The sequence below is a fragment of the Phyllostomus hastatus genome, unplaced genomic scaffold (assembly GCF_019186645.2).
Source record: "Phyllostomus hastatus isolate PE091 unplaced genomic scaffold, TTU_PhHast_1.1 phas_scaffold_39, whole genome shotgun sequence".
NCBI lineage: Eukaryota > Metazoa > Chordata > Mammalia > Chiroptera > Phyllostomidae > Phyllostomus > Phyllostomus hastatus.
Window position 1 is genome coordinate 22,244,143 of NW_025334028.1, and position 26,839 is coordinate 22,270,981.

Here is a 26,839-nt window from a genome sequence, read left to right on the forward strand (position 1 = left end):
ATGGTAGCTGGCAACTTCGTCTGCTTGCTCCCAGACCCGGACTGGACTCGCAGTCAAAACATGGAGAGAAGAGTAAGTGAGAATATCTGTGAGTGAGTGTGTACATAGATGAGAGCTTGGGGAGTGTGTTGCAGTGGGAAAAAATTCAGCCACCTGCCAGGCACTCGGGAGCCGGTGGCCTGGTCACTCTAAGTGGGGTTGCCACAGCTGTCCAGCCCAGTATAGCACTTCTGGCTACATGGAATTGAGTCAGGGGCAGATCAGCTCAGTAATCACAAGCTACCAGAAATGGAGAGAGAAGGCCTGGGTGGTGTGGGCTGAGAAACACCATGGCAGGAGCAGGCCTGCCCAAGGCTGAAGATCTCTGGAGGGATCAGGGTCAGCATTCTGCTACCACCCTGTGCTATAATATACCTGCGGGTCTCTTCCCAACACCATCTGGGAAAGATGCAGAGAGAAACTTTATCTAAAACTGTTGGAGGCTCTGAAAGGTGGTGGCCAGCCCTGACCATGAGAGACTGTGATTTTTGGGGAGGGGGAATATGTGAAGAATAGGGGAGGGTGTGAAGAATAGGCCCCCTGAGGGACCAGTGCTATGGCATGGAGGCCACACAGAAACTTGTTTAAAAGATCAGCTGAAGCGAGACCTGAGATTCTTCAGGGACCCGGGTCTCCCACATCTGTGTGTGCACCTGTGTGCATGAGTGCAGCATCTCTGCTAACCAAAAACTCAGAGGGTTAAAGTACACTGAAGGAATGGTAGAACTTGACTCAACACAGCTCATGAACAGAGGGCTGTTCAGAGTGGAGATTTTAGGCCAAACCTCCTGTGAGGGAGCAGTAGGCTCAGGTCTGGAAGGCAGGAGCTGAATGCCTTAGATTTGCTGCATCCAGTCAGATTCCCTCACAGATGGGTGAGCCCACCCCGCCATCTATGGGATTACAGGCCCTGCAGATCAGTGAGACCAGGCTCAGGAGTTTCCTGCAGGGTACATTTCTGCAGGAGAAAGAAGAAAAATTTCTGAAAGGGCCCTTCACCAGACATTAGCGCTACACAGTTCCTCAGGCCCTGATCTACTAAACCCAGCAGATCATAGAGGATAGAGACAGGCACATTAAGGTGCTATATTCTCTCCTGCATAGCTGCTTAACATTCATTTCTTATCCTTCAAGCTTGGGCCTAATATGTCACCAGGTTTTACATAATAGTTCATTTCAAATTCCATATTTTGTTCTTTCCTTCTCCCACTCTATTTTACCTTCTTCTTTCCTCTTGTTATTTTTGTTTTAAATTCTACTTTCTCCTTATCCATGACTTGTTTCTGTTCTGTATTCTTACTATTTCTCCCCACTCCAGCCTATCAAAACCACTTGTAATTGTCATTAGTCATCTCCCATTCTTTTTCCCATTCTTAAAACATCCTTATTCTCTCTCCACCTCTATCAATCTTTGTTTGTTAATTGTGGATAAGGTGGTTGTTACTGCATTTCTTCAATCTTATTTCTAGATAGTCACTATTTTTTAATTTCAAATCTCAAATTTTACCATTCCCTTCTCCTACTCCATTTTGCTTTCCTCCTGCCTCCTCTTTTTTTGGTTTGTTTTAAAGATTAATTTTTCCCTGTCTTAGCCTGGTTTTCATTCTTCACTCTTAGTATCCTTTCTCCCTATATTCTCTCAATATCACTTCTCTTTCCTCTAGACATCTTCTGGGCTCTTTCTTTCTTTCTTTCCTCCTTTCTTTCCTTCTTCTTTCTTTCTTTCTTTTCTTTCCTTCTTCCCTCTTATCCCATCCCACCTATAAAATCTTAGCTCATTTGGTGTTGATATTGCTGAGGTGGGTCTTTTTCTCCAATTGGGTCCCTATTATTGTTTATATATACTCTTTTTTGTTCTTCTTTCTGTGTGTGTGTATACACACACACATATATATATATATATATATATATATATATATATATATATACTATATGCTTTATATATATATATATATATATAAATATATATATATATATATAAAGCATATAGTATATATATATATATATATATATATATATATACTATATGCTTTCCTTCTCTTACTCCATTCTGCCTTCCCTCCTCCCATTTTAACTTATGATGTAAATTTTATAATGTTTCTCTCTTCACCTTGTCTCTATTCCTTACTCTTATTATTGCTTCTCCCTATACCCTCACAAATCACTTTTCTTGTAGTTTGTCATCTCATATTTGATTTTCCTTTCTTACAATAGTCTTAATCTATTTACACCTTTATTAATATTGGCTCATTTGTTGTTGATAGTGTGATTGTTGGTGGGGGTTATTTTTGCAGGTATGGGTTTTTTCCCTGGGCAGTTTGGTTTTGTTCTGGCAGCAGCTGTACAACAGTATATAAGATGTGGTGGGTGGAGTGACTCTCAGTCAGCCAGCTGGAGGGAGGACCCACCAAAGAATGGCCCCCAAACAACCAAAACACAATTATAACCAGAGAGCCCACACAAATAGCATAAATGGAATCCCAAGAGCATCAAGTTTAGGAGATCAAGGAGACTGCACCACTGAGTCCCATAGGTCTCCTATCACAGGAATTCACACCATGAAGACAGGAAGTCAAAGCAGATCAGTCTAAAAGCAGAAACAAACAAGAAGAATTACCTAAAATGGGGAAACAAAGAAACAACCCAAAAATGAAAGGAAAGGAGGAATCCCCAGAAAGGCTGCTAAATAAAATTGAGGAGAGCAAAATATCAGACATCAAGTTCAAAATAATGGTTATAAGGATGCTCAAGGAGTTCTGTGACAACTACAAAGAAGCTATAAGGAAATTATTGTGAGCTGCACAAGCATGAAAAAGGACATAGAAACTATAAATAAGAGCCAGAAGGAAGTGAAGAATACAATATCTTAAATGAACAACACAGTAGAAGAAATTAAAATCAGGTTATATGAAGCAGAGGATCAAATCAGTGAGCTAGAGGACAAAGTAGAAAAAAAATTACCAGAGAGAGCAACAAAATGAAAAAGGACACACAAAAAAGAGAAGTTAAGGACAACATGAAATGTATGAATATCCATATTATATGGACACCAGAAGGGGAAGAAGAGGAGCAAGGGATAGAAAACCTGTTTGAAAAAGTAATGACAGAAAACATCCCCAACTTGATGAGAGAAAAGTCATACAAATCCAGGAAGCACAGAGGATCCCAATTAAGATGAACCCAGAGTCCCATTCCAAGACACATTGTAATTAAAATGGCAAAATTCTAAGACAAAGAGAGAATCTTGAAGACAGCAAAAGAGATGTAGGAAGTAACATACAAGGGAGCCCTGATAAGGCTAGCATCTGACTTCTCAACAGCAACACTACAAATCTGAAGGGAATGGCAAGAAATATGGCAAATAATGAAAAGCAAAGGCTGGCAATCAACACTACTCTACCCAGCAAGGCTCTCATTTAAAATGGAAAGTAAAATAAGGGGTTTCACAGACAAAAGAAGGCTAATAGAATACACCCCCACCAAACCAGTATTGCAAGACATGCTAAAGGAACTGTTTTAAGAAAATGATGAAAAGAGTGAGTGAGAGAGAGAGAGAGAGAGAGAAACACAGGTATAAAGGGAAAAAATGGCAAGGAATAAGTGCCTATCAATAATAACCTTAAACATAAATGGATTAAATGCTCCAATCAAAAGACATACGGTAGCTGAATGGATAGGAAAACATGACCCACACATATGCTACCTACGAAAGACCAAAAAGCACAGATGGAAAGTGAAGGGTTGGAAAAAAATATTTGAAGCAAAAGGACAGGGGAAAAAAGCTGGGGTTGCAATACTTATATCAGACAAAGTAGATTTTTTTAAAAGGCCATAAAAAGACACACAGAAGAGCACTTCATAACACCCAAGGGTAGAATCTGTCAAGAAGACATAAACATTGTAAACATATGTGCACCCAACATAGGAGCACCCAAATATATAAGAAAAATCTTGGAGGACTTCAAGAAAGATATAGACAGCAACACACTTATAGTAGGGGATTTTAACACTCCACTGTCAAAAATGGATACATCTTCCAAACAAAGAATCAACAAGGATATTGTGGCACTAAATGACACTAGATCAAATGGACTTAATTTATATATATAGAACTTTTCACCCCAAAGAAACAAAATATATATTTATTTTAAATACACATGGAATATTGTCAAAGATAGACCACACGATAGGACACAAAGCAAGCCTCAACAAATTCAAGAAAATTAAAATCACATCAAGAGTCTTTTGGATCACAATGTTTTGGATTATAACTAGAAACCAATCCCAAGAAAAAAATAAAAATATTTATATTCATGGAGAATGAATAGCATGCTATTAAACAATGAATGTGTCAACAATGAGATAAAAGAAGAAGTCAAACAGTTTCTGGAAACACATGAAAATGAGCACACAACAGCCCATAACCTATGGGACACAATGAAGGCAGTACTGAGAGGGAAGTTTAGAGCAATACAGGCCTACCTAAAAAAGATAAACAACCTAACCTTACATCTACAAGAAATAGAGGAACAACAACAAAAAAAGGCAGTCCAAAGCAAGTAGAAGGAAGGAAATAATCAAAATCAGAGCAGAGTTAAATGACATAAAGACTAAAAGAACAATTCAAAGGCTCAATGAATCTAAGAACTAGCTCTTTGAAAAGATAAACAAAATTGAGAGCCTTTAACCAGATTCATCAAGAACAAAAAGAGAGACTTCCGGCCAAGATGGAGGCATAGGTAGAAACACTGTGCCTCCTCGCACAACCAAGATAGGGATAACAATAATTTAGAAACAGAATAACAACCAGAACTGACAGAAAATTGATCTGAATGGAAGTTGGACAACCAAGAAGTTAAAATAGACACGTTCATCCAGACCGGTAGGAGGGGCAGAGTTGGGCAGCTGAGCACTGGTCATTGCGGGGAGAGTAGAGAGTGTTGGGACCAGGTGCGTAAGGCATCCGGGGCACGCAAAACTGCAGCAGGTGGACCCTGAGTGTGCAAGTGGCAGCTGGCAGACCCCAGCCAAGGGGTGGCAACCAGCAGACCCAGCAAGGCAGTGATTGTGAAGCAAGGCACTGCGCACAACCCAGGATCCCAGCGCTGGGAAATATATCCTTGGGTCACTGAATGAAAACACCTGTGGGGGTTGAGGCACAGGGAGAGATTCCTAGCTTCACAGGAGAGGTCGTTGGAAAGTCCCACAGGGTGCACAAGCCCACCCACATGGGAATTGGCACCAGAGAGGCCCAGTTTGCTCGGGGGAAGTGGTGGAAGGGACTGAAGTCTGACAGAAAGCAGAGCAAGCATCATTGTTCCCTCTCTGACCCTGCCCCCACATACAGCGTCACAACCCAGCAACTGGGGTGCCTTGTCCTGGTGAACACTTAAGGCTCTGCCCCTCATATGTAACAGGCACAACCAGACCAAGGGAAAAAAAAAGATGGCTCAAACAGAATTGAAAGCCCCGGAATCAGTACTTTTAAGTGACTGAGAAATAGACAACCTATCAGATGCATAATTCAAAGCACTGGTGATCAGGATGCTCACAGAATTGGTTGATTTTGGTCGCAAATTAGATGAAAAAAAAATGAAGGCTACAATAAGTGAAATGAAGAAAAATGCACAGGGAACCAGTAGTGATGGGATAGAAACTAGGACTCAAATCAATGGAGTGGACCAGAAAGAACAAAAAAACATACAATCAGCAAAGAATGAAGAACTAAGAATTCAAAAAAATGAGGAGTGGCTTAGGAACTTCCAGGATATCTTTAAATGTTCCAACATCTGAATTATAGGGGTACCAGAAGGAGAAGAGGAACAGCACCAAGTGGAAAACTTATTTGAACAAATAATAAAGGAGAACTTCCCCAATCTGGCAAAGGAAATGGACTTCTAGGAAGTCCAGGAAGCTCAGAGATTCCCAAAGAAGTTGGACTCAAGGAGGAACACACCAAGGCACATCATAATTACATTAGCCAAGATTGAAGAGAAGGAGAGAATCTTAGAAGCAGCAAGAGAAAAGGAGACAGTTACCTGTAAAGGAGTTCCCATCAGACTGTCAGCTGATTTCTCCAAAGAGACCTTACAGGCAAGAAGGGGCTGGAAAGAAGTATTCCAAGTCATAAAAGGCAAGGACCTACATCCCAGATTGCTCTATCCAGCAAAGCTTTCATTGAGAATGGAAGGGCAGATAAAGTGCTTCTCAGATAAGGTCAAGTTAAAGGAGTTCATCATCACCAAGCCCTTATTTTATGAAATGTTAAAGGAACTTATCTAAGAAAAAGAAGATAAAAAATGTGTATAGTAAAATGACAGCAAACTCACAATTATTAACGATCACACCTAAAGCAAAACCAAAAGAAACTAAGCAAACAATTAGAACAGGAACAGAACCACAGAAATGGAGATCACATGGAGGGTTAGCAACAGGGGAGTCGGAGGAAGATATACAGAGATACGGAAAAGGTACGGAGAATAAGTAGCATAGATGGTAGGTAGAAAATAGACAGCGGGAGGGCAAGAATAGTATGAGAAATATAGAAGCTCAAGAACTTATGACACATGGACATGAACTAAAGGGGGGGAATGTGGGTGGGAGAGAGTGTGCAGGGTGGAAGGGAATGAAGCGGGTAATGGGACAACTGTCATAGCATAAAATATATTTAAAAAAAGAAAAAAGAGAAAGGACTCAAATAAATAAAATCAGAAATGAAAGGGGAGAAATTACAACTGATAGCACAGGAATACAAAGGATCATAAGAAACTACTATGAACAACTATATGCCAAGAAATTGGAAAACCTGGACAAAATGGACAAATTTCTAGAAAAATATAATCTTCCAAAACTGAATCAAGAAGAGCAGAAAGTCTGAACAGACCAATAACAGCTACTGAAACTGATGCAGTAACCAAAAAACTCCTGGCACACAAAAGCCCTGGAGCAAAAGACCTGGAGCAGGTGAATTTTACCAAACATTTAGGGAAGAGGTAACTCCTATCATTCTCAAATGATTCTAAAAAATTCAAGAAGAAGGAAGTATCCCAAACTCATTATATGAGGCGAGTATTGTCCTAATCTAAAACCTGATAAAGACACAATGAAGAAAGAAAATCACAGACTAAAGAACATAGATGCTAAAATTCTCAACAAAATATTGACAAACTTGATCAAGCAATACATTAGAAAGATCATACACAGTGAAGTGTATGATTCTTCTCAGGAATGTAAGGATGGTACAATATTAGCAAATCAATGAACATAATACATCATGTAAACAAAATGATAGATAAAATTCATATGATTATATCAATAGGTACCGAAAAAGCATTTGATAAAGTATAGCACCCATTTATGGTAAAATCACTCAGCAAAGTGGGAGTACAGAGAGCATACTTCAACATAATAAAAGCCACATATGAGAAACTTATAGCCAACATTATACTCAACAGGCAAAAACTAAAAGCCTTCCACCTGAGATCAGGCACAAGATAAGTGTGTCTACTTTCGCAACTACTATTCAACATAGTATTGGAACTTCTAGCCACACTGATTAGAGAAGAAAAAGGAATAAAACATATCCAAATCAGAAAGCAAGAAGAAAAACTGTCATTGTTTCCAAATGACATGATAGTGTACATAGAAAACCCTATAGGCTCCATCAAAGAACTACTTGACCTAATAAGTGAATTTGGCAAATAACTAATACAAAGTCAATATTTAGAAGTCAGTGGCATTTTTGTACACCAACAATGAAATAGCAGAAATAGAAACTAGGAAAAAATTCCTGTTTACTATAGCAACACAAAAAATAAAGTACCTAGGAATAAACTTAACCAAGGTGGTAAAAGACCTGTACTCTGAAAACTACATAACACTAAAGAAAGAAATTAAGGAAAAGACAATTAAATGAAAGCATATACTGTGTTAATGGATTGGAAGATTTTTATGTCATTAAAATGTCCATACTACCTAAGGCAATCTATAGATTCAATACAATCCCCATTAAAATACTGATGACATATGTCACAGATATACAACAAATATTTGAACAATTTATATGGAGCCATAAATGACCACAAATTGCCTCAGCAATTTTTGGAAAGAAGAACAAAATAGGTGGGATCACCACACCTGACATCAAACTATGTTACAAGACCACAGTAATCAAAACAGTCTGGTACTGGCATAAGAACAGACTCACAGGCCATAAAACAGAATAGAGAGCCCAGAAATAAACCCATGTCTCTATGGTCAATTAATATTGACAAAGGGGGCAAGAACATAAAATGGAGTAAATATAGCCTCTTTGATAAACTATGCTGCGAGATCTGGATAGCTACATGCAAAGAAATGAAACTGTATCACCAGATTATATCATACACAAAAATAAGTACAAGATGGATAAAAGACTTGAATATAAGTTGCGACACCATAAAAGTTCTAGAGTAAATATAGGCAGGAAAATTTCAGCTATCCCATGCAGCAATATTTTTGTCAATATATTTCCTAGGGCAAGGGATATAAATGAAAAAATAAACAAATGTGACTACATCAAATTAAAAGCTTCTACTTGGCAAAGAAAACATCAGCAAAATGAAAAGGGAACCAACTGTATGGGAAAATATATTTGGCAATGATACCTTGGATAAGGGTTTGATCTCCAATATATATAAAGAACTCATATGACTGAACACCAGGAAGACAAACAATTGAATTAAAAATGAGCAAAAGGAGAGTTGAGGCCAACATGCAGGCGTAGGCAGGAACCCTTCACTTCCTCATAAAACCAAAAGGAGGATAACAACCAATCTAAAAACAATAAACAACCAGAAGTGCCAGAAAATCAAGCTGCATGGAACTCTGACAACTAAGGAATTAAAGAAATAGTCAACCAGACCAACCAGACCAACCAGACCAGTAGAAGGAAGATAGGGAGCCCTGCGGGCAGAAAGAACCCGCAGTAAGGTGGTGGACCATGAGTGCAGGGCTGACTGAATGGGAAACTGAGACTCAGAGATGGCTGTACACTAGGGCAGGAGTTGCCACAGCAAGAGAAACTCCCAGTCTCATGTGAGAATTTGTTGGAAAGTAGGACTAGAGCCAAAGAAGAAAGATGCATTGTTCCCTTTCTGACCCTCCCATGCCCCCACACCCACAATGAGTGCCAGAATGCAGCAAAGAGGGTTGCCCTACCCTGGTGAATACCTAAGGCCCCACCCCCTTACAACTTAACAGGTGCTGCGCTGAGACAAAAAAAACATGGCCCAAATGAAAGAACAAACCAAAACTTCAGAAAAAGAGCTAAGCAACAAGGACACAGCTAACTTACCTGATGCAGAGTTCAAAACGCTGGTAATTGAGATGCTCACAGAACTGACTGAGCTTCTGAAAGCTCAATAACAAAATGAAAGAACAAATGAAGGCTATCCAAAATGATATAAAGAAAACATATTCAGGGAGCCAACAGTGATGGGCAGGAAACCGAGACTCAAATCAATGATTTGGAACAAAAGGAAGAAATAAACATCCAACTGGAACAGAATGAAGAAAGAAGAATTCAAAAAATGAGGAGAGGCTTAGGAACCTCTGGGACAACTTTAAAGGTTGCAATATCTGAATTATAGGGGCGCCACAAGAAGAAGAAGAGAAAGAAATTGAAAACTTATTTGAACAAATAATGAAGGAAAACTTCCTCAATCTGGCAAAGGAAATAGACTTTCAGGAAGCCCAGAGAGTCCCAAAGAAGTTGGACCCAAGGAGGAACATACCAAGGAACATCATCAGTAAGTTACCCAAGATTAAAGATAAAGAGAGAATCCTAAAAGAAGCATGAGGAAAGGAGAGGCTTACCTACAAAGGAGTGCCCATAGTTCTATCAGCTTATTTCTCAAGAGAAACCTTGCAGGCAAAAGGGGCTGGAAAGAAGTATTCAAAGTCATGAAAGGCAAGGACCTACATCTAAGGTTACTCTATCCAGCAAAGCTATCATTTAGAACATGAGAGCAGATAAAGTGTTTCCCAGATAAGGTCAAGTTAAAAGGGTTCATCACCAAGCCCTTATTATGCGAGATGTTAAAGGGACTCATCTAAGAAATAGAAGAAGATCAAAAACTCCAAACAGTAAAATGACAACAAACTCACAACTATCAACAACTGAACCTAAAACAATAACAACAATGAAAACAATGACTAAGCAAACAACTAGAACAGGAATAGAATCAGAGGATATGGACATCACATGGGGGGTTTTCAGTGGGGAAGGAAAGGAGAGGGGAAGAACAGGGGGGTAAAGTACAGAGAATAAGAAGCATAACTGGTAGCCATAAAATAGTCGGGGAGAGGCTAAGAATGGTATAGGAAACAGAGAAGTCAAAGAACTTATATGTACAACCCACAAACATGAACTAATGGGGGGGAGAATGCTGGAGGTTTGGGGGGTGCAGGGTAGAGTGGGGATAAAAGGGGAAAAATTGGGAAAACTGTAATAGTGTAATCAATAAAATATAATTTAAAAAGATATAAGGAATAAGAAACACAAATGGTAGGTACAAAATAGACAGGAGGAGGTTAAGAATATTATAGGAAATGGAGAAGCCGAATAACTTATTTGATCTTATTTGTACAACCCATGGACATGAATTAAGGTGGGGTAATGCTGGTGGGAGGGGTGTGCAGGGCAGAGGGGAATAAAAGGGAGAAAAAATGGGACAACTATAATAGCATAATCAATAAAATATATTTTTAAAAAAATGACCAAAGGGCCTGAACAGACACTTCTCCTAGGAGGACATACAGAGGGCCCATAGACATATAAAAGAATGCTCAACATCACTAGCTGTCAGAGAGATGCAAATGAAAACCACAATGAGATACCACTTCACACCAGTCAGAATGGCCACCATTAATAAATTAACAAACAAGAAGTTCTGGTGAGGATGTGGAGAAAAGGGAACCCTAAAGCACTGTTGGTGGGAATGCAGACTGATGCAGTCACTGTGGAAAACAGTATGGAATTTCCTCAGAAATCTAAAAATGGAACTGTCTTTTGATCCAGTGATCCCACTGCTAGAATTATACACTAAGAATTCTGAAACACCAATTCAAAAGAACCTGTGTACCCCAATGTTCATAGCAGCAATATTTACAATATCAAAGTGCTAGAAATAGCCTAAGTGTCCATCAGTAAATGAGTGGATCAAAAAAACTGTGGTACTTTTACACAATGGAATACTACATAGCAGAAAGAAAGAAGGGGCTCCTACCCTTTGAGACAGCATTGATGGATCTGGAGAATATTATGCTAAGTGAAATAAGCCAGGTGGTGAAAGACAAATATCATATGATCTCACTTATAAGAGGCACCTAATGAACAAAACAAACAAATGAGCAAAATATAACCAGAGACATTGAAAAAGGAACAAACTGACAGTAACTAGAGGGACGGGGAGAGGAGGATAGTGGGGGAAAGAAGGAGGAGAGTCTAGTCAAGGATCATGTATAAATGTCCCATAGACATGGACAACAGGGTGGGGATCGACTGTGGGAGTGGGGTTGGGCAGGGCAGGGGAGAGCAACAGGGAAACATTGGGGCAACTGTAAAAAAAAATAAAAATAATAGGGTAATGGGTAAAAAAAGTAAATGTGAACACTTGAGAAAATAAATCTAAACCTTTAGTTACCGAAGGACACAAAGTTAATAATAATTCTACTTGCTACTGAACCAGGCAGTATGGGAAGTGCTTTATGATCCTCATGATGACACCCAGGACATGCATTCAACTTACAGATCATTATTCCCATTTTACAAATGTGGCAGCTGAGGGCATGCATGTTCCAGGTCCTGAACCAGGTGTATCTGACCACAGCCCTTACTCCTGCAGCACACTTCTCAAAGTCCTTCCTGGTGTATTCTGTCTGGAGCAAATTAGAGTTCCATGGGTACTTTGAGATTCACATGTTTCTTTGGAGACTTTTGGAAACTTTTGGAGTGCCACCAGGCTCACGGCTTTAGGAGATTCAGTACCCTGGTAGATTTGGCCCCAGAATTTCATGGAAACATTGTGAAAAGGTTTACAAGAGGGAGTCAGCTGGTAATTTCTGCAAACCTAAAATTAGGACTGACATGCTATATTATCCAATATGACCATGAACTTTTTTAGCTCAACTTTTAAAAAAATATGTTACTTTCCAAGTTGTAGCTTTTGACATGTATATCATTCAATCAGTTCTCCTTGAGAAGGGATTTGAATCATAAAAATTTATAGAGATATGAATATCACTCAATAACACTATTTTTTGTAAAACTTTGTTTTTTATATTAATGTGCTAAAAGGTTGTGCCAAGGCCTTGAGAGCAAGTTCACCAAACAAGTATTTTTGTGTTTGTTCTGTCACTGACTATGTTGGTACTCTTTTGCCCTTGTCCATAAGTAAACAACTTTTCATTGCTGAGATAAAGTTTGTTTTCTTTGGTTTAAAGGTTGGGACTCAGAATAAAATGGGCCTGCTTCATCAGTGTTGGCAGCTAAAACAATGGCTCATACTCAAGCCTCAAGGACAGGCAGTGCTTTCATCTGGTGCTTTTAATTTGGCTACGACTTAGCAGAACTAATTCTAGTTGCCAGCTCTGAATTAGGTGTACATGTATGTTAAATTGGACCTACTGCACTTACTATATTACATTGAGATTTTCCACAATTTATTTAATCATTTTTCTATTATTATTTATGTATTTGTTTATACATATTGGTCACGTATTTTCCTTCATAAATAGTGCTGTGATAACTTCTAATCTATATTAAGATTTTTTGAATTTAACATTTAATTAAAGTAGACTTTTAAATATAGAACTATAGGGTGAAAGGGTCAAAATAGTAAGTAGTGTACAAAGTTTTTGCTATGCAAGATGATATGTTCTGGAAATCGAATGTACAGCATGGTGATTATAGTTAATATTGTATAATTGAAATTTGCTAAGAAGATAAATCTTAAATTATATCTCAACACACACACACAAACACATGCACCATAGTAACTAGGTAGAGGTGATGGGTATGTTATTTAACTTGATTGTGGTGATCTTTTCAGAATATATACATATATCAAAACATCAAGTTATATTCTCCAAATATGTACAATTTTTATATTTCAAAGATATCTCAAAAATTTGCTAAAAATGTGACTACTTGAAGGAAAAGAAACATTTCTAAGTATTCTGATGTATACTGTGAATTATTTTTCAAAAGTATTTATATAAATAACATTGCCTTTTTCACTGCCCCTTTGACACTACTGTGTGCTCTCTGTAAGTAAGAGATCAGTATTGACTTTAAATAGAAAATTATGTCATTATTTTCATTAACAAGGCCTTTTTATAGCAGAGAACAACCGCTTGGTGATATATTCATTAACTTGAACTTTCCTACTTACGTTGTTTGCACGAATTTCTGGGTGTGAATGTGGTGTGTGGGAGGGCAGGAGTAGTAGGAGAGATGGGTTCCTTTGTGCTTTCCTTTTAAATTTAATTAAGTGTTGTATGTCTCAAAAATGTTTCCTTTGGTCATTTTTGCAGTAAGCCTTTTTCCCTCAGACTCTGGCTTAAATTAGTTAAATTTGGAAGATTTAGTTACTGTTTCTCAATACACAAAATTTTCATTTTTAGAAGATTTCTTTATGACTTTTATAATTTTTAGCATAAAACTTCCTAGATGCTCCATATATTTGATATTTAAGCCTTCATTGATTGTTGAAATAGTTCGATTTAAAGGGTAAATTTTGTCCTGGCTGGTGTGGCTCAGTGGATTGAATGCTGGCCTGTGAAACAAAAGGTCACAGGTTTGATTCCTATTCAGGGCACTTGCTTGGGTTGTAGCCTAGGTCCCCAGCTGGGTCATGTGAGAGGCAATCAATTGATGTATTTCTCACACATTGATGTTTCTCTCCCTCTTTTTCTTTTAACTTTTCCCTTTCCCTAGCTCTAAAAGTAAATAAATAAATTTTTTAGAAAAAGTAAATCTCAACTATTCAAGTAGTTGGAATTTGTGTGGAATTGTAGTGTGCAATTCTAATTTCAACAATGGACCACAGTACATTCTGACCCATACCATTTTCCTTAGAAAGGATGAGGGCGAATGTTAGTAACTTGAGTCAGGGATGGCTTTCAGCCACCCATCTGTTTCTAGCATATGATTTCTCATATTAATCTCTTTGCAAAAGAGCCACATAACCATCCACAGGAGCCCTGCTAGAATGTTGCTTTAGTTGACAAGTAAGATAAGGGATAACTCATATTGCATCTGAACAAATTAATTACAATATTTTATAGGATTCCTTGACAGATTTGCACATGGGAAGACAGGAAGAGTGTCTCTCTCAGAACGAGATAATCTCAGCAAAACCACTGAAGACTAGTTTCTGAGTATTTCCACAACTTAAGTTCTTCTGTAAGATGAGAAGCTTTAATTTGCCTAACTCTCAAGACTCAATGAGATGCAAAAACTGGGCTAGGTGACAAAAAAATAGGGATACAGAGATGCAAAACCCAGACTGAGTCATCTAGGAACTCCCAGTCTATTACACTTCATGACGTTCGTGGTTCCCTTCATTTCTACTATGCTAATTTTTAATTCCTTCCCCACTGCTACATGATTATACAGCACTTAAATATTGGCTTAAATTCTTGCAGAAAAATCAGCAGCGTCTTATAAAACCGAAGGGTTTTATAAATTTGCCCTTGTGGATAAGTGATAGAAAGATGACAGTTTTGTTAATTTGAAATGTAGTACAAGAACCTAATTTAGTGAAATATTATGTGACCATAGCAAAAAAAGCAAAGGGCTGTGGCTCAGGTCTAGCCCAGCCCTGCTCCTCAGGTGTCACATGGCCATGGATCAATCTTTTGGGCCACGTTTCTCATACACCAAACACGGGTGCACACAAGATAATCTCTAAAGATTACAATTCTAGTCTTCAGTGAAAACCATCCTGGTCAAATTAGAATGTTATATAAAAGCTTTTGTCCATATTTTTATTATTTGTGGAATCTGTATTTGCAGAGACATAATTTAATTATAACCTATTATAACTCTCACCAATTTCTTAGGTTATTAAATGCAAGGCAACTGTGTTATGGGAGCTGAATAATCCCCTTTCCATTGAGGAAATAGAAGTTGCCCCACCAAAGGCGAAAGAAGTTTGTATTAAGGTAATGAGCCTTAGATTACGTAAGCCTAACATGTTATCACACCAATATTGAGTATATCATTGTTGTGAGGATGGATTCTTAAATAAAGAGATATTTCCCAAGTTTTGTATATTAATTCTGTTACTGGTTCTTGTTTATTGTTAAGGATCTTGTCATACTGGATATGAAATTTATGACCTAATTATCCATTAAAGACAAAACTACTAATCTGCTCTATTAAAACTATTGTTTGTTGACTTTTTATTTATATGCTTCTGATTTAAAAAATTGTTAGTAAACATGACTAATAACTTCTTTTTTTTTTTTTTAAGAATGTGGTGTTGGTGCTTTCTTTTCTTTTTTTTTTTAAGATTTTATTTATTTATTTTTAGAACGGGAAGGGAGGGAGAGAGAGAGAGAGAGAGAGAGAGAGAGAGAGAGAGAAACATCAATGTGCGGTTGCTGGGGGTCATGGCCTGCAACCCAGGCATGTACCCTGGCTGGGAATCGAACCTGCGACACTTTGGTTCACAGCCCGCACTCAATCCACTGAGCTACGCCAGCCTGGGACTAATAACTTCTTTTAAAATATTCTGGAAGTCAGATAGTATTGAGATTACTTTTCCCAAAGAATGAAAAACTCATTTTTTTGAGCCTGGAGAAATGACAACTTCCTGGAGTTCTTCCCTGAATCCTTTGGATACAGCCTAACCACTGGTTTGGTTACCAGCTTGTTGAATAAGTGTTGCTACCAGTCCTTCTTTGATCTTCTCCTGTTACCTGTGTACTGCAGTTAACAGATTTTGCTTCGTACCTACCTTTGTGCATGCCATTTCCTCTACCTTTCATTAACAAAGTTTTAGGAGGGCCTGGCTATAAAAATCTACTTTTGTGTTGGCCACATGGTAACATCTGCATTCTGTTTTCATCATAACAATACCAGTTTACTAGACAAAGGAACTTAGATTCAAAGTAGGGCAAGAGGCAGCAATATTGTAAATCCCTTGATGAGAAGGATCATGCATGATGGTTAGTATTAGGCTCAGAATCTTCTGTGAGTTTAAGACTGTGTTGAGGGGTTTAAACAAAAATTTATTTTCTCACATTCTGGAGACTAGAATCAAGGTGCTGGCAGGACTGGTTTTCTCTGAGGGCTGTGAGTGAAGGGTCTGTTCCAGACAGATCTCCTTGGCTGTCTTCTTGCTATGTCCCTTCCTATCATCTCCCATGTATGTCAGTCTTTGTGTCCAAATTCCTCTTTTTATTAGGACACCAGTCATACTGGATAAGGGTCCACCCTAATCACTTTATTTTAACTTGATTACCTATGCAAAAACCCTATTTCCAAATAAGATCACGTCCTTAGGTACTAGGGATTAAGACTTCAACATATGAATTTGGGGGTAGGGACATAAATCATCTTGACTAAGCAGATGTTGTGGACTTTCTTCTGTTGTCCTCATTACTCATCTTGACCATCTCCAATAATTCTCTGTTTACAAGCCAAACTAATTTCATAAAGCATAAACTAGATTATGTTAGTTTTGCCCCAAAATCCTTCAGTAGTTTTCATATTTGGAACATTATTGTATAAGCCAGCCTGACTTGCCTCTTTTAGCATCCACAAGCCTGCTGAGCTTCTTCTGCATGAAGGCCTCTACACATGCTAGTCTGACTGTCTGAAGCACTCATCTCCTGAGCACTCATGTGGTTGGTTCCTTAACACCACTCTCAGTTCGAAGTCACCTATATGCTCAGAGAAATTCTTGTTTTTCTGTCCACTGCATCTAAATAGGAACTTCTTCCATTATTCAAGGAAACATGATTGCTTTATTAATAGTATATGTCCCAAATCTCAAAGTCTCATGTCTTTAGTGTTACTCATTAGACAATAAGCTCCAGGAAGCTACACAAGTCTCCTTTATGCACTACAATACTTCTTTATTTAATCTCTAGTAAACCTTGAACTGTGGTGGCTATGAAGTGTGATATTTTTAATTGTTAAGAAACTGTACCTCTAAGCAGCTCTCCTTAGGTCCCAGACTCCCCTCTGAAAAGTGATAGTTTCTTAACCCTCCTGTCACCCTGCCTCTGAGCCTTTAAGTGGACCATGGCCCTAGTCTCTGCTAACACGACAACAGCAAAAACCAAACAACCAAGAATCAAAACCAACAACAGCAACAAACCAACAAATTTTCTTCCTTTCCCCACCTTCCTGTTCTAAAGAATAGGAACTAGAGATTAATATCTCTAGTAAATTTTCCATATCATTATTGGGGAAGAAAGCCACAGTCTAAAATAAAAGTGTTAAACATACATTATTTAAAAATATTTTATTAGCTTTTGCAATTGCTTTTCTTCCCTGTTCTGATCTCCTTAGTATTCTTTAATCATTGTCTGTGTGTCACCATTCGAGAGGACTTCAGGACTGGTTATGTTGGGCTCCTGGGAGGTAACTTTGGATTCGTTGGAACACCCTGCCTGATGCGAGTGTCTTTGTGTACCTGAGACCTGTGCCATGCCAGACAGTTTATGCAAACACTGTGGTTTATGGTAAATGGAAGCCTGGGGCTTTGAGCCATCAGCTTGACCTCTGGTGGTGCTGGGATCTGAGTAGCTGAGGTCAGTCACAGGAATGTTGCATGCCTGCATCCCCCAAAAGAAACCCTGACACCAAGACTTGAGTGAATTTCCCTGGTTGACCAATGTATGTTGTCACACATTGTTCCTGGGAGAGTTAAGCTCTGTACCTGGGACACCACTGGGAGAAGACAACTGAGGTTTATACCTGGAGATATTTAAAATATACCTTGTAGGTAAAGTTAACAGAACTTGTTGTTGGCTTGCATACAAGGTAATGGAGAGGGAAGGTCATGGATGAAGAAACTTGGAATGAACATAAATATGTTCAAGGGGCAAAGAACAAGAAAATTAAGAGTTCAGTTTTATACATAATCAGCTTGAGATACCTGTGAGACATCCAAATGGAGGTGTCAGATAAGGAGTTGGATGAAACCCTTTTCTCCCCACAGGTCACCCTGGGTTCCATCTGTGCTGTCTTTGGCCTGAGAGGAGTTGGCTTTTCAGTCATCATGGGCTGTAAGTCGGCTGGTGCTTCCAGGATCATCAGAATTGACCTCAACAAAGGCAAATTTGAGAAGGCCATGGCTGTAGGGGCCACAGAGTGCATCAGCCCCAAGGACTTTACCAAGCCCATCAATGAAGTGCTGTCAGAAATGACAGGCAACAACGTGGGCTTCAGTTTTGAAGTTGTTGGGCGTCTTGATACGATGGTAAGAAACAAGATTAGGGCACCACACAATACACATGCTGTTTAATCACACAAAGTAAAACTCATTTTCCATAGCTTTATTAACAAATAACTAGGGAAATTGCCCTTAGGTGAAAACTGATAATCATGAAGCAATTTTGCTGAAAAAGTCAAAAGCTTATGAGCTGCTCTGAGTGAGCAGGTCTGAGTGACCAAAGTGTCACATCACACCACTCCCATGTGATCAGTGTTCAAAGTAATCAACCATCTAAACAATTTTTTTTGTGTTCAGTTCCTTGTGTGTATATGGGATTTTATTGGCAAAGGTGATTGTTGCGCGTGGGTCCCCGGCCAGCAGTGACCACGGCACACTGTGGATGGCTCGACAATACGCGAGAAAAAACACACATGCACAGAGACAAACCAGTTTCTGTGGGGAAGTAGGGACAGAGTGGCCACCCCCCCTAGTGGGGGAGCGCGCTGATTTACCGTCCATACCTGCTTTTATTAGGCTCATGCTACATAATAACTCAGGTAACATTACAATACTCATTAGGGGAAGTAAGGAACATATAAAACAAAGAACTCTGCCCGTCTATTGAGTTGGGGGTCAAAGAGCTGTAAGGCTGAGGAACAAACTAGCTTCCTCCTAAGACCCTCCTCATTCAACTAAGAGCATTCTTGGACAAAGAAGGTTTCACAGTAATTTACATGTTCTTTCTTAGGCCCGATCACCCCGGGAAATCCGCACTTCCCAGTACCGAGCTGCACTTCCCCGTCATTGTTTCAGGCTTAGGTGGAGCGCGGGAACTAAAGCCACCGAGAGATAAGGAGATTTTCTTCCAGACGCTGAGAACTCAGACTTTGTCAAAGCCGAGGAGTGAGGGTCCATCACCCCCTTTTGCTGCAGCCCCCCAAGTCCTTCTTTTGGGGGGCCTCCCAAAGTGATCGTGCCTGGCTTGGGTTGTTCCCCCCGTGGGGAATCTTACCCGTCTTTGGCTAACTGACCAAGCTTTTCTGGGGTTCAGCAGCAGAAACAGCATTACTGCCAGGGAGATAAGCCTTTTTCTCCTTGCCGGCTCACGGTTCCAAGGGCGTTCCCTTAGCTTTAGCCTAGGCGGGGGTCTCAGCTTCTAATACCAGTCAGGGCGGTTCCCAACAGGTGATCCCATCTATTATACTTCAGCAAGCCAAACAGCACAAAGTGACTTCCTGAAGAGAAATAAGGACATCCAGGTGGGAAAGAGACTATTCCAAATTGGCAGTCTCTTCCCCCAAATCCATGATGTAGCCAACTTCTCACTCTTTACACCTGAGTTCTGTTTTGTCTGAATTCCCTTGGAGTAGGAGCCTTCCACTTCTCAAACATGGCTCCACTGTGGCAGCCAGCAGCACCAGCCTCCATGTAGAAACAGGTGCAGAGCTTCTGGATGAGGGAGCCCCAGCCTGGGGAGGGAAAGGAGACTCGGAAATGTGAGACAAAGCCAATCCTGCTCATGACAGAGTAGGAGTTTTGATTCACTTTAGTACCATTCATAATTTATGAACAATTAGTCTTTAATTTACCATTGTTGTCATAGTCCTTTCCTAGTGAGACCTAGAATTACTCCATACCAACAAATAGCATTCTAGGTTGTATGTTTACAGAGCCAACATGCAATATTAGATATATTGTTAGTGCCTGTTGACTTCCAGGTAATATACTGATGAACATGGATGTCTGAAAAATTCAATATCCATTACTACTATCTAGCCACTAGTCAAAAAAAAAATACAGTAAGTCCTCATTAAATGTTCTCCATAGGTTCTGAAAACTGCAACTTCAAGTGAAAAGACATAACAAAACCAATGTTGTCACAGGCTAATTGATATAATCAAGAGTCAAGGTATGGCATATTTGTGGTCACAGAAAACATTACCAAAATTCTAAATAAAGACTCAAAACATGTATAATATTAAACATTGAAATAAATATGAAATGTGAATACATTTAAGAAAGATTAATAAAAACAAATAAGCTAATTTTTTCTCACTGCTTTATTTCAATTCAGGGTCTCAAATGCCCACAGTCCATCCTGGCAGCTTGGCAGAAGGCAGGTCGCACCCTGGTCATGACACCCTTCCATCAGAGGGCACTCACACACATAAACATACTCACCGGGTTGGGACAATGCATAGATGCCATTTACCTCATGAGCACATCTGTGGGACATAGGAGGAACCCAGAGTCCCTGGAAAAAGTCCACACAGTCACAGGTAGAATGTGCAAACTCCACAGGCACAGACATTGGTCTAGGCCAAGAGTCAGTTTTTTTCTTATCGATGTTATAATGAAGCAACACTGAATGAAATGACATGATTAAAGGATTTGCTGTATTAATGAAAACCCAGATGAATAAATGACCAGAAAATGTAGGGTTAGTTTCAGAGATGCCACCAAAAAAAAAAGAGACTCCTTTGTTTCACATTTTAGTATTTTATTTAATTTTCACACTAAACTTAAAAAATTAGGTTAATTGACTTAGTGTAGTTAATTCAATTTAGTTTAGATCAAATGACTTTCCAAGGCTTATCTGAAATGGTGGCATTTGTCTGAAAATTTCACAGGAATTTCTCTTTTGCTTTGACCCATGACACACTGAAAATGCCACAAACACTGACCACAAGAATTTCCGCCATCTGCCTTAAAGTACAAATGTATAAAAAACTAAATTAAGACTAGAATTGTGTTGAGAATTTTATTTTTAAAATTTTTTTATCCTTGCCCAAGGACATTTTCTTTTCATTGCTTTTAGAGTGATAGACAGAGAGAGAGAGAAACACTGAGTGGTTGCTTTCTTGTACACACCCCAACCAGGGAATTGAACCTGCAACCCAGGTAAGTGCCCTGACCAGAAATCAAACTTACAAGTTTTCCGTCTATAGAACAACACTCTGACCAATTGAGCTACACCAGTGAGGGTTGTGTTGAGAATTTTGAAACACAAGCAGAAAACAAAAAGTGTGTGGGCCTAATTTAGCCTCATGACTTGGAAACTTGAACTAACTACTAGAATTGTGAGTATATAGGCACTTACGAGCCCATGAGATATAATGAGACAGAAGAAACAAATAGCCTCCTTCATTTTAAACTTAGGTTGATGTCCTTGCATCCTGCCACTCAAACTATGGGACCAGTGTGGTAGTAGGTGCTCCTTCAGCAACCAAAATGTTCACCTATGACCGTATGCTGCTCTTCACTGGATGCACATGGAAGGGGTGTATTTTTGGAGGTAGGTGCAGCAGAGCCTCTGGCCCAGGAGGGCTGCCTTAACTGTTGCTTTCAAAAGTGAGAGAAGCCATTTGTCTCATCATACCTCTCTTAAAGTTCTTTGTTCCAAGGATTGGTATGAAGTGATCTAACCTGAGACTGTGACCCCAATGATACAAAAGATGATTGCCCATCCCTCCTCACCTTGAGTTAGGGCTAATATTGGTGGGCACGTTTTTAATTGTAGCACCTGCAACTCAAGTTTCTCCAAGACTTGAATGATAGGGACCAGAAATCTCTCTGTGGGAATGATATTAGGGGACAGGAAGTGCTGAGTAAGTCCACTTTCTCAATATGTGCAAGAACATATATGAAAATTTGTTCATTGCACTTCAATTGTCACTCCTTCCAGGAATATTTGCTGGAGACTCCACATCTTCAGATCTCCAACTTTTGTGTGTCCTAGGGCTCAGTCCTCAGAACTTTTCCTTACTTACATGTACTTCCAAGGTAATCTCCTCTGGTCTCATGGCTTTAAGTTTGCATCTTCTGCCTAGACCTCCACCTGAGCTACAGACTCATATACCCAATTGCCCACCTGACATATCCACTTGCATAGTTGATAAACACACAAGCCTAACCTGCCCCAAACCTCTCTGCCTGCCACCACCCCCACCCCAGCCCCCAACCTACTCCTCCAGCAGTGTTCCCATCTCAGTAAGTGACAGCTCCATCATTCCTGTTGGTCAGGCCCCAAACCTTGGATTGCACTCTGTCTCATGCAGTGAGTAGTTCAGAAAATCCTGTTGGCTTTATCTTCAAAGTTTACTCCGGACCTGACCATTTCTCACCATCACTTGTCCAGGCCACCATCAGCTCCTTCCTTTGTCACAGTAACTTCTTAAATGGCCTCCCTGCACTTGCCCTTGTCCCCTACATAGAACATTCCCCACAGAGCAACTTGAATGTGACTGTTTCAGAAGAGGTAAGATCGGGTCACACCTCTCTCAAAATTCTCTAATGCAATGATTTTCAGCCAGTGTGTGTGGCACACTGGTGTGCTGCACGAATTTTTAAAACATGCAATACCTGAGTACGTAGTCACAGTCACTGACTTCTTTTCCCTTACATTGTCAGAAAAATGACAACAGCCAACACAACAACGTGTCATATAACAAAGTTGGTTTTTATTGGTCATGTGGCATAATGAGGTTGCATCTGATTGGGTTATTCTTTTGGTTCCAGAAATCTTGTATATATGTATAGGCATCTGATTTTCTTCAGAGTCACTTTAGAGCAAAAGGGTAGATGATTACTGTTAATATTTTTCTTGTAAATCTGTCAAAATTATACTTATATATACTTTTAGATAGATATTTTTGGGTATGCTGCAGAATTCTGGTAATTAGTTTATGTGTGCCATGATAGGAAGAAGTTTGAAAATTGTGCTCTAATGGCTTCTTTTCCTGTTCAGAATAAAATCCCCAAATACTCAATGGCCAGAGTCTCATTGATCTGGCCCCTGACCCCAGCTGCTGCTCCTCTTCTGTTCTCACTCTGCTCCAGCCACACTGCCCTCCGTGTCCTTCTCACATGCCAACTCTCCACCTCAATGCCTTCACATTTACTCTGCTCTCTCCCAGAAATGTTCTTTCCTAAGATTCCTGTCTAGCTCATTTCCTTTATGTTTTTGTCCAAATATCACCTAATCAAGCTGGCCTTCCTTCAGCTTTATTAAATATCATTCCCTCCCAGAACCCCACCTGTTCTGTCCCTCCAGCAGTGCCCATGACCCTTACTCTATTTTTCTCCTCGTGCATCACTGGACAAAGTCCTCTGCATTGGGTTGTTCATGTCAGTCTCTGCAGTAAAGTGAGAGGGTCCCCATGCTTCCTGCTGGCAGGGGCCTGGTATGTTTTACTTTGCTATATTCCCAGCCTGGTGCCTGGTACTAGTGTACACCCAATAGATATTCACTGATTAACTGAGTTGTATTTTTAATATCCTGATAATTTGTAATCTCCCCACATCACACAAATAGTCAAAGTGAGGTGTCTCAAATTACATCTTTGATTGTTTGTTCATCAGTTCAAGTCTTCTTTCCTCTAAGGAGCCAGCCCTAAAGAACCACCTATGTACCAAGTAGCCTCTCATTTTGTGCCCCAGATAACGATGTGGGAAGAGAACAAGCTTCAGCCTCCCACTGAGCCTCATTCCTGTCAGTGACCTTAAGAAGAACTGCAGCTGCAGATGCCCACGGGGTGCAAGCAAAAATGGCAGAGTGGGCAGTGGAACTGGAAGCAATGAACCAGAGATGAATTTTTTCTCTAAACTAAAGAAGTTACTCATAAAAAAGCAACAGAAATTTGAATTGACTAGAAGGAGATCTTGGGTCTTGAAAGGATTTTTGTGGCTTTTTTTTTGCCTTTGGGAAAATAGGTTATTGGTATGTGATTGAGAATAGATTCTTAAGAGGGAAGAATAGCCTATTTGTGTGATGTTGAGAAGAGTTCAACATGGGAGAAAGGTAAAAATGCAAAAGAGAGAAGATACAAATATAATAAACTATAAATATCATTTAATAAAGTCTAAAGAGAAAATATGTGCTTATTTACACGTTGGAAAAGCAGAGATGATGTTCCAAAAATAGTGACTGACTTCCTGGCAAGGAAATTTGACCTGGCCTAGCTGGTAACCCATGGTTTGCCTTTTAAAAAAATCCAGGAAGGATTTGAACTGCTCTATTCAAGCCAAAGGTACTTGGCTTTTTATGGTGATCTTGTCTTCATTACACAGGCTACTTTTAAATTTTGATACTTATAAATGTACCCATTTCTCTTGTATTTTATTTGTTTTTTTATTGTTGATACTATTACGCTTGCTCCCCATTACCCCCCTGCATCTGATTTTTCACCCTTGCAAGATTGGTATTATTGTGGAAAATCCACCCACATGCGGGGAGATAATGAAGCACAAACTTTATTACCCGGGGGCCCAGAGGGGGTGGCTAACATCCAAATCCTCTGAGCACCGATCCTCACTCGGGGTTTAAATAGTCCCAGGCTTCCTACCTACGTGACGAAGCAAGGTTACAGAAGCCGAATGTGGAAGTTCGGTCCAGCTACCTTATATGGGAGACAAAGAGAAAACTCAGGAGGAATTTGCAGAAGCTACAGAGCACAGGAGCTTATCATGGGAGTCTGTGTACGACCTTGAGTAACTGTAACTGGCCGTTGCTTTGGTTACGACTTGTCAGCTTCTACAGTCCTGTGTGAAACTTTGTAAGTGTTACAGTTACAGAGCATAAGAAACTTTTGGAGTTTTCTTTTCCTGCCACAGTATAGCTGATTACTTTTTTAAGACTTACTATATCATTGTCCTATATTAACCAATTTTTTAAAAATCTTCTGGACCGTGGTTTTCTACATTAGATTGATTTCATTATAGCTATTTTTATTTCATCATAAAGATGCTAACTTCAAAAAATGCCACAAAATTTTCTTTACAGTGGTCAAGTGCTTTTTTTAAATGTGCTTTCTTGCAATCCTTAAAGGTCACATGTTATTTCTACCATTTGCAGTTGAACAAACTGAGACTGTGAAAAACAAATCAATAACTTGCTAGACCTTGTAGAGGCAGCACCAGGATGCAAAATCAATGCAAAGCCTGTGCTCTTCTCACCAGACTCCGAATTCCTCTGATCAAGCCCAGCAAACATGGGCATTCTTGTCACTAGTCTTGTTGCTTCTGAGGGTGGGGCAAGGGTAGATGTAGAATATGAAAAATTCATACAAATGTCAACTATGACATCTAGAAGAGCAATCAGAGAGCCTTCTACAAAGATGACATGAAATTTTACTCACTGGGGTCTGTAGATATTTATTGAATACCTGCTATGTGCCAAAGATTTGGGTTTCATTAGCAAAAGCAGCTTTTGACCTGAGATCCAAATTCTCACTAAATTTTCCCCTGAGTGCTTTTTCAATGTTGTCTGGTCTTTCTACATCTGGTCCTGACTACCAGGTCATTGCATTATAAACTTACACTCAAACTCCTTTTAAGCAAGAAAACAATGGGTTAAACTATCAAAACAGCCTTCACTCAGTTAACCAAAACAAATTGCTTAATGTGGCCAATTTCACAAGAGTTACTAACTAATGCCCAAAGACACAAAGTCTGCTCTCAGAAGTTTTGCGCCCAGTATCACAAACTGACCTTTATACTTGTAAACCTAAGCACTTCATTTCCAACTGCTTCCTACATAGCTTCACTTGAGTGCTATGCTTGCATCAGCTTGACCCCAAATAATTCTTCCACCAGTACCTGTTATCTCAGCAAATAATGTCACATTTCTGCTTTTACAGACAGAGCATCACGTTTGACTCCTTCACTCTTGCCCAACACATGGAAACTGATGCTGAGCCTGAAGCATGTAACTCCCAGTGTCTCCTCCCTTGTCTCCTCCATTGCCCAGAGCATTACATAGTTCAGTCCAATCACCTCTCTGCTGGGCGTGTTAATACAGAAAGATCTCCTGCCTTCTGTGTTTTACCATAGTGCTCAGGCCTTCATTAAGCTGCTAAAACTCAAGTTGCCCAAAACGTCAATGCCTTCTCATGGTTTTGAAAGCCTTTACTATGCATTTGTTAACATAGCCAGTCATCCACAGCTGAGAACTTAGCACCCACTGGACTGCAGCCTCAGTGCCAGGCTGTGGGGATGGAGCCAGGGTGTAGGTCTCTCCTATTTCCACAATCTCCTAGGCATCCAGAAGTCTAAGCACAGTGGATTACCTTTCCTGTTCACACCTTCCCAGCCTTATGCATACTTTCTCTTCAGCCTTTGTCGACCTGGTGCAGTTGTGTTGAGGCTTCAAGGATCATCTCAGATGCCCTTATCAGAGACTCATGAGAAAGAAAATTAATTGGTGTGGCCCTCAGGGCCAGAAGGGTTTCCAAGAACAGAATTTACCTGAAGTTTCCTCTAACATAGGACAGATAATTGTTTAAATTGTTCTTGTTTGGAATGTGTGGGCCAAATCACTAAATATGATCATTTTACATTTCAGCATTCGAACTGTCCTGACGCTTTGA

General features: G+C 39.6%; 1 pseudogene; it reads left to right on the forward strand.

Moving 5' to 3' along the window:
• Positions 1-26,839, forward strand: LOC123806747 (annotated as a pseudogene).